The 8,925-nt window shown below is 43.2% G+C and overlaps 1 protein-coding gene across 2 annotated transcripts in view; it reads right to left on the minus strand.

Annotated features, from left to right (window-relative positions):
- Positions 1–7,733, minus strand: part of PRICKLE1 (prickle planar cell polarity protein 1) — a 72,706-nt gene extending 64,973 nt beyond the window's left edge. For both annotated transcript variants that reach the window (XM_062583677.1, XM_062583666.1), the window contains exon 1: positions 7,591–7,733. The gene's annotated coding sequence lies outside the window, so the exon portion shown is untranslated. The remainder of the gene's footprint in view (positions 1–7,590) is intronic.
- Positions 7,734–8,925: the final 1,192 nt, after the last annotated feature.

Raw genomic sequence — 8,925 nt, forward strand, 5'->3', positions numbered from 1 at the left:
CTAAAACCCTTTCAGGAGCAGACAACTAATATTACAGTAGTTTGAAGAAGCAACATCGATCCTTGGAATCGAAATCTGACAGAGTATTCAAGCGATCCACAGATAACAAAAACACTTTGTGGCTGAGACCTACTGGGAACCTATGATAAAACTAACTGAAGCTGTAGCTTCGTGATCATGTCTTTGCACAGCAGCACCTGGTTAAAGTGGTTAAAGCATCCTGGCTATAGCCTCTTGTGTACTACTACAGTGATTGTACTGGTCCATGCTGATTTGGGAAACTCAAATAAAAATAGAAAAGCAAAATGTTTTTAAACCAGCTCTTTGTCTCTGGTCACACTGTTAGCACATCTAGGAAATGGTGTAAAGGAAATAGCAGAAGCATTTTATAGAAGCAGTATGGACTTATTTCACTGTTGTATCAGCACTACTGTAATAACGCAAAATTAAAGTCATTCATAGGTCTTGTCATTGATATAAAAAAGTTCATACTAACAGAATATTACTGTAACTACCTGTTTGGAGATGCTCTTCCCCCACTTCATCTGCATGCATATCTTGTTTCACAGTTCACATACTTGTTTTTAAATCTCACTGTTTATGCTAGTAGTAAGATATGCCTGCAGTTTTCTTTTAAAAATAGAAAACCAGATTCTCTTCCCACAATGGGATTAGGTATTGACTGACTAAATGCATGGAATTATATGAAGAGGATGACTTCTACCACTGAGAAAAGCAGCTGTATAATTAAAGACCTACCGGCTAGTTTTCATGAGAGCTGTTCTTTCAAAGCTATCAGAGGGAAGTTGGAAAAGAACCCAAGAACAAACATATATGAGCCTGAATATCCAACCTGAAATGTTTCCAGGTCAGTATTTAGATATCAAACACTGACTACATACCAAGTTAAAAACATCCTTAAGTGAACAACAGCCCTGTATCACCTTGGTTCCAAAAATAAGCCTACCTAGTATACCAGAGCCTAAGAATTCCTATCATATTGTTGTCCCATCACAACAGCATCCAAACATCAACTCTGGGATAATGACATGCTTAGCAAACAGCTCACGGTTTATAAACAGCAATGGTAGTACAAGGAGTAGAGTTCCCAATTCAAGAAAGCCATTGTAACATTAAAAATAAACCTACAGCCTAAAGAACAGACAGAGCTCTTGAGTATCAGAGATTACATATAGAAATCTGAAAAGTCTTAAATATACAGCAATGAAATAGATGCTTGCTTGTCATTGTGGTCACTTCATTTCAATCAAATATCTGCTTTGTTCAAGTTCAATGTATTAGCAGTTCCTCTGAATACAGAAGTCTTGCAAGCAATCAGAGTTTTACATTAAGAAATTGGCTATTATCCTGAACTACAGAACTACAGTTTCGTATCACCTGAAAATCCCCAAAGATTGTCCAAGCAGATTGACTGTATAAAAGGTCAGAGGTGAGGCTCAGCATTCACTGGATTTACGAACAGCTAAATAGACTATTATTCAGCTCACTAACCTATCCAGCAGCAAGTCCTTCATGACGAGTGTCCCTCAGGATTACGCCTGGCTTACAGAACAGTTTTCCTGACACAGTGCTGAAGCAGACACTTGCACAACTCTTTGGCAGCCCATGTTCACATACAACAACTGGAGCTCACTCTTACCATACTAATGCTTTCCTCAAGCAAATGCAAGCCCTCCAGCTTCACCCTCAAATATACCTCCCTTCTCCAGACCTTTTGCAGGCCAGTTCATGCCTCAGAGGCAGCCAGCCCTCTGCGATCAGGCTTCAGAGGAAACCCGCAGTGACACAACTGCTTGCTTTTACAGGCAGGTCACATTTCTCTCATATGCTAATGGTACTTCATAACAGCTACCTGCTGAAACCCAAACCAATTCTGAACTGCTTAGAAGGCAGAACAAAGCTGGGTAATATCCTGATAAGGCTGAAAGTTAAATATGTTTCCAGTACTTCAATACAGAGGAGAGGCCGGACTACTTTCTACACATTTGGCAGTACTCAAAAACATTTGTTAGCTATTGGCCTGCCAGTCTGCTCAGGTTTATAAGACCTTTGCACTCGCTTGATACAAATAATTTTGTTAAATATAAGCATATCCTCCACATATCATCTTCCCTTACTCCACATGCAAGAACTCACTCATTTCAATCCCAGAATGAAGGGAAATTCAATATTTATCATAAATATCACACCATGCTTTGCAAACAAGATAAAAGAATCTCATGATGAAGTTATTCATTTCTGATGAGCAAAGCATGAGAAAACCATTCAAAGCTCTCGGAAAACCATACGTATACTTCTGTAAAAGATATCTACAATTCACCAGTGAGGTTCCGGACCCAACATCATTCATCTGGCAGTTTGAATATATAGATGCAAATATGCTTGGTTCAGACATTTCACTTACATAAAATTCATTTTAAAGTGTATTAATATCACATCTTTACTAGTCATCTCAGCATCCAAAGCTTTTATATATATATATATATATATATATATATATTTTAAAAAAATATTGAAGCTGGAGTAGATAAAACTTTTCTGGATGTAGGTTAAAAGTAAAAGTAAAAAAAAAAAAAAATAGGTACAGGCACATGACTAATATATATTTTTTTTTTTAATATACAAATATTTTGAACTTCTGGGTGATTAACACTTGAGCGCAAAAAGAGATCTTTAGAAACCATCTTTGATGTAATGCACTCATTTCCAACATACCTGACAACAAGTCAGCTTTCACTGTGGTTAGACAAGTTGATCTACACTTGAGTTTTAACAAGGCTTTCGGTTTGTATCATGGTTACCGTGCATTTGTGCTGCTACAAGAACAGGCCATGGGTGAGGGCAGTATCTGGCTAGCCGGTGTGCTCAGCTGGTTGAGCAAGAGTGACTGCGTGGCTAGGTGTAGTCTCTTGCTGAGCTAGTACCACCTCTTTCACAGGAGGACTTCACTAACAAAAAGATTTGTTAGTGAAGATGGAGAAAGTTGAAGAATCAATACTTGTATCACTGAAAGCTTGTATTGCTCCATTGAGGAACAGTGCTATAAGGCTCCTCAAACACACATCTCATGTACTCCGATATCCCTGTCACCGAATATACATTTAAGTATTCATTTTCATAGCTCTTTAAGTGTAACCTTTTCATTTCAGTCACTTACAAAAGAGTAGTGAGGTAGAAGGCAGGTCCTATGGTACAAGATGCAAGAATTCTACTGTGCAGAGTGATGTGAATCCTATATTGCTAGGTTTGTACAGAACACTTTGAGAAGAACATTCAAACACTTTCAGAAATAAAGATGTTTGAACAATTCAGATTCCCTTTAAAAGAAGTTTAAGTGACTAATATCACCCTGCTTTGAAAAAAACCCTGTAATTTACTGTATGCCATGATATTGACATGTGCTGGGTTTTAATCATGTTGGTTGCAATTACACAAATGAGCGATCAGTGAGAAGTCAGAGCTTTAGTTGTTCATACTATGTTGACACAAAAATTAGACATGGATTTGGCATGTTGCCATCACAGAAATGTAGTTCTGAGATCATATAATGTTAAAGATTATGGTTACTTGATGCAAGATTAGAAGGCAACAAAGCTGAAAGGTGGTTATAAAAACATCACAGGAAATAAATTTTATTAAAAATAAAAGCAAAGCAATCATATTTCAGTATTTGGAAGCCATCTGAAAATGCTTTTTTTGGCATGCAGCTGCTCCATGAAGCCAATATTGCGTGTAACTGGAAACATTACAAAAAACATAATTGCTACTAAAGTCAAGGACCATAATTGCAAGCTGTGGGATCTATGCTCAGATAAAAGAAGGACAGTTGAATAAAACTGTTATGCATGGAGTATGCCTGTAGTTTTACAGATATAATATTTTTATCAGCTTATTGCCAACTATAGAGACAGAAAGCAAGGGTGGAGGGGGAGAAAGGAAATGAAGGAGAGGCACACAAAGCAGAACAGCAAGAACTATCGGGTGCTATAAATCAATGTTTCAAACAAATCTTAGACAGGAGTACATGACTTCAGTACAGAAAAACTGAAACAACACAGTTCCAGCCTTTGTTGATGTGTAATCCACTGGAAATGAAAGGCCTGTCTGAGAGATTGTCTACCACAGGTTTACTAGCTAGAAAAAACACTCCCAGCTTGATAGGTTCAAAATGATCTTGAAAAGCAGATCACCAGGCTTATGGTTACATCTGAGAACTTTTAAGAAGTCAGCGTTGTAGGCACAGAGCCAAGAAAAGGTGAACTAGTAAGAAGCTGTCATTTAAAGATATTTTTAAACTATTCAAAATGTTTTTATTGGCTCATACTTCTTGTCTCTGGGCACTTCACTCATTGTGCACATTTAAACAAGAACCTCCTTGCACAGAAACATGCCTGAGAAGTATTGTCAGTTCATGCTGAGAAGTCATTTGCTTATTCGATTTCTCTAGGAAACTAAAGTATAATGTATTTCATGCACAATATAAACAAAATACAAAGACACGGGAAGAATTATTGCAGAACACTTGAGAAATTTTCTTCAATAACTGGAAGTGTCCTTTGATGCTAAACTATCAGCTAAAGAATTGTTTCTGTAAAAAACAATGTCATTTTGGCAAACTGAAGTGATCTCATAGTCTATCTGGGTACTTTTGGCAGAAATGTCAGGACTTCAGTGTGCTATAACTTGTAAAACATGTTTCTTCCCATCATTTTTCAGCCATAGGGAGGGAGGGGGGAAAAGAGGAAGGGCTGCAGTGTTACATCTTTCCAAGCTGGTTCTTCCCATTATGCAACTCCTAATACAAACAGTTTAAGCATACAAGTAAAAGCTACTCATTTCTATAAACATTTCCAGGAGCAGGACCTAAGTATGTATTGCTTACAATGACCATATACTAATGAATAGAGTTAACCTCAAGTTTACCTCTGTTTAAAAACAGTATAAACAGAAAACAGTGCTGGCTAAACTGAAGTTTAATTCTTAATATAAGAGGGTAAACTGAAGATTGATATAAGCCACGTGGTCATTACACAGCCATCTCAATCAAGTATTCTTAATGCAATACTATACCATAGAACAATCCTCCCAGAAATGATTACAAAGAGATCACTTTCTTGTTATGAAAATAAAAAGCAACTGCTATAGAGTATGTTCTTTTATAACCCTATAGACAACAGTAGCGATCTTTTTACTTTAGGACAACATAGTGGTGAAAAACAGAAACAAAACCCAGCTTGTTTGTTTGTTTTGAGTGGACTCTACCATATCACATATAATTAACTCTGGAATGCACAAGACACGGTATCCAAGCAAACAGAGCCTTTAAATTTAAGTATAACTCTTAATCTGTGCTGTTAGAAGTTCTGTAGAGCAACCGCTGACATTATGCAAGATCCATATTACAAAGAAGGACTTTTTGATAGGATACAAAGACTGCAACATTAGAAAGGGTCAAAGCAATCTGCAAGGACGTAATACGAATCAATTCCATTCATACTATTCCATAAAATGCAGACACCGATTACCATAGAAAAGTTTCACAGGAAAACAATGACAAATAAAAGCCATCTGATTTTCATATGCTTAATTAATTAAATATGCCAAATTCATTTAATCTCTTATTATAACCATAGGGGGAGACAGACCAAACTCTTGAAGTTCTGAAAAGCCAGGTCATTAGCATGCCAAATCATTCTTCAGATCTCCCTTTTACATACAGATTTACATTCCCAACTTGTTATATACGTAAGTAAAACCTGCTTCCCTTCCTCCAATTTCTCCTACTTTGAAAGACTATTGCTATTTCTGTTAAATCATTCTAAATGTCTTATTAATGTCTCATTATAATGAACTAATTTGCTGGGGGGGGGGGGAAGCTGAAAGCTGTTTTTCCAAAACCTTAAGTTAAATGTTTTAGTCCCTCTAAAACGTAAAATAAACTAGTCAAGAATGTTTTTCATTTCATTCTTGCACATGCGCATGAAAATCCATGCATAGTTCAGCCTTTTGCTTTAAAGTTCAGATGACATTTTCTAGCCGTTTCTTGCTTTTCTAAATAAGAAAAAGATTCTGATGTTTACTTAAGGTTCTCCTTGCTTAATAACTCTTAAATTGAAACAGATTTTTTTAAACAATTACCTTCTTCAGAGTTATCATACTACAGGATATTAGGAAAAACCAGACTCTCCTGTTGCTTTTACTCACATCTGACTCCAATCTTAATAGTTTAGCTATTAACCCTGTAAGGTCCCCACATACACACCTTGTACATTTTACGTTAAAATTTTTATATGACTGATCTGGGCTTGCTCATTACAGATTTTTGTTGTTGTTGTTATACAAAAAGAGAGCAACTTCACGGACCTTGATTTACTGGACACAATTAACTGTTTTGTTGTCAGAACTGAACTGAGCTCATCCCTGTTCTGTGGTGAGAAATCAAAGAATCTGTCACTGCAGCAAGAGTAACTGCTCTCCTCCTTTCCTCTCCCCTTCACACCCTTTCCAGACCTGCTCTGATAACCACTGGCTAAGCGACATTTTTGGATGAAAATTCACCCAGTACAATGTATCTGTGCTGTAAAGACATAACACAAATAACAGTATTTCCTCCACTAGTCAACCAGAACTAGAGGGGAAAAAGAAAAAAAAGAAAAAAGAAAAAAAAAAACCCTTCTACTAGAAAATCTCAGTAGTCTGAGTTCGCCATAGCAAAACAAGCTGTTTAACCCATGGATCACATTTACCAGTTAAATAACAAAAACAGTGAGCTGTCCTAGCAGTAACGCTAGCCATTTATTTTTGGCACCTTTTAGGTTTCCACACGCAGCGGGTATGCATTGCTAACCTTTAAATCCCCTGTGTAAACATCTCTCGGGGAGCGTGTGAACGATCCCCCCGGCGCCCCCGACCCTCCAGCTGACGGCGGTTCGGAGCACAGGTACCAGCGAGCGGCTTACTCGGCCTTCCCCAGCCCCCGCCGCGGCCCCCAGGCCGGCCCCGGCCCCCCGAAGCTCCTACCGCCACGCAGGCGGCCGAGCTCGACCCACCAGCGAGGTAAACGGCGGCTGCTGAAGTTTGAAAACCCCCCCCCACCCCCCACGGTGGGAAGCAGCGTTGCCTGAGGAGGAGGCTGGGCGAATGTTCATCGCCTTTCCAGACCTCTCCGAACTGAGAAGGAGGAAAAAAAATAAAAAAAAAAAAAGAAAAAAGAAAAGAAACACAGCAAAAAACCAACTTCGGCTGCGTCAGCGCTGCGTTTCAGCCGCCCCTCCGGGCTGTCAGCGGAGCGCTGCCCGCAGACACGCTCTCACAGAGCGGAGCCTGGACGAGAGCGGGCGGCCTCGCCTCCGCGGGCAGCCCGAGCACCGGCGCCCCGCCGGCGGGACGCGACGGGACCGGACGGGGCGGGGGGTACAGGCGGTCCCGCACCAGGTCCCGGTGCGCCCCGCGCCGCCGCGGACACGCTCCCGCCACCGGCTGATCCGCGCCCGCTCGCCCGCCCGCGCGGGCAGCGCCGCCGCCAGCCGCTCAGGTGTCCCCGGGCGACGGCGGGGAGCCGCCACTTACCCTCCCCGCAGCGGGGCTGAGCCGCGGCGACGTATTCCCGGCGCGGGGGCGGCGGTGCCAGGGCCGGTGGCGGTGACAGCCCCGGAGGCAGGTACCGCCGGCTCTGCGCCGCGCTCCCCGGAGGACTCAGCGCGGGACGGCGACGCGCATCGCCGCGGAGGGGACCCGCCGCCCAGGAGCCGCCGCCTGCCCGCCCGGCAGCCGCCGCCGCCCAGCGCGCCTGCCCGCGAGTGGCCGAGCCCCGCGCCCGCTCCCCTCCCTAATGGGGCTCCGGCGCCCCGAGCCCGGGCCGGCGACATGCGCTTTCCGCGGCGCCCATTGGCTGCCGCCGGCCGCACTCGCCAATCGCCGGCGGGCTGGGGCTGCCGGCAGCTCGCAAAACCCGGCGGGGCGGGGCGGCGGGCGCGGGGGCGGGGCGGGCTCGCCGGGCGCCGCGGCCGTTGGGCGGCCGTTGGGCGGGGAGGCGGCGCGAGGGGGCGCGAGGGGGCGCGGTGGCGGGGCCCGTGGGGCCCGTGGGGCCCGTGGGGCGGGCCGTGGGCGCGCAGCCTGGCGTCTGAAGTTCGCTGAGGCGCAGCAGAAGTCCAGCGAGACATCCCCCCCCCTCCCGCCCTCGACCCCTCTCGGGCTTTTTTTTAACGATGCAGAAGGGTTGGAAACCAGGAAGAGGAAGGGGGAGACTCGCTCTTTCAATTTCCCTTGATCAAACGGAGCTCTGAAGCCAATTACTCTGCTCCTTGCCTCCAGCTCCCGCTGAGGAAGCGGAGAGGAAGAGTTAATTAAAAACTTTTTCCACTGATCTTTGCAGAGGTGGGCGACGGAGCTTGCTCTGGGTGTGGGTGCTGTCTGTGGTAGTGGGACATAAATACGCATCTGGCTTGGTCTGGGGCGCTTCTTGGGGAGGAAGGAGGTGTCGGGGGTGGCCACCTTCACCCTGACTCTCACCTTCCTGACTGCAGCAAGGTGGAGGCTACTAGGCCTCAAAAAAGCTCAAAAAAAAAAATCCAGAAACCAAAGCAGCACCCAAGCATTAACATAGAGAAAATGCAAAACCAAGGCCATATACATTAAAGGCATACTTAAGTCACTGGGCATATGTTTAAATCTCATCCCTGGTAGTATTAGTGCTTGTGGTATCTATTTAAACCATTGAAATTTGCAGTGGCAGTTACTCACTCCTGACACACTTTAAGCAATAAAAATGGAGCTGCTGGTTCATAAGTTAATGAGACCACAAAAGAATGGTCTTGCTATATTTAAATCCTATATGAAAAATACTTTAATTGAGGAGAAAGATGAATATCAATGGAGATGTTTTACTTAACATTATATAGGTGC

This window comes from Rhea pennata, chromosome 1 (genome assembly GCF_028389875.1).
Source record: "Rhea pennata isolate bPtePen1 chromosome 1, bPtePen1.pri, whole genome shotgun sequence".
In the NCBI taxonomy this organism is placed as follows: domain Eukaryota; kingdom Metazoa; phylum Chordata; class Aves; order Rheiformes; family Rheidae; genus Rhea; species Rhea pennata.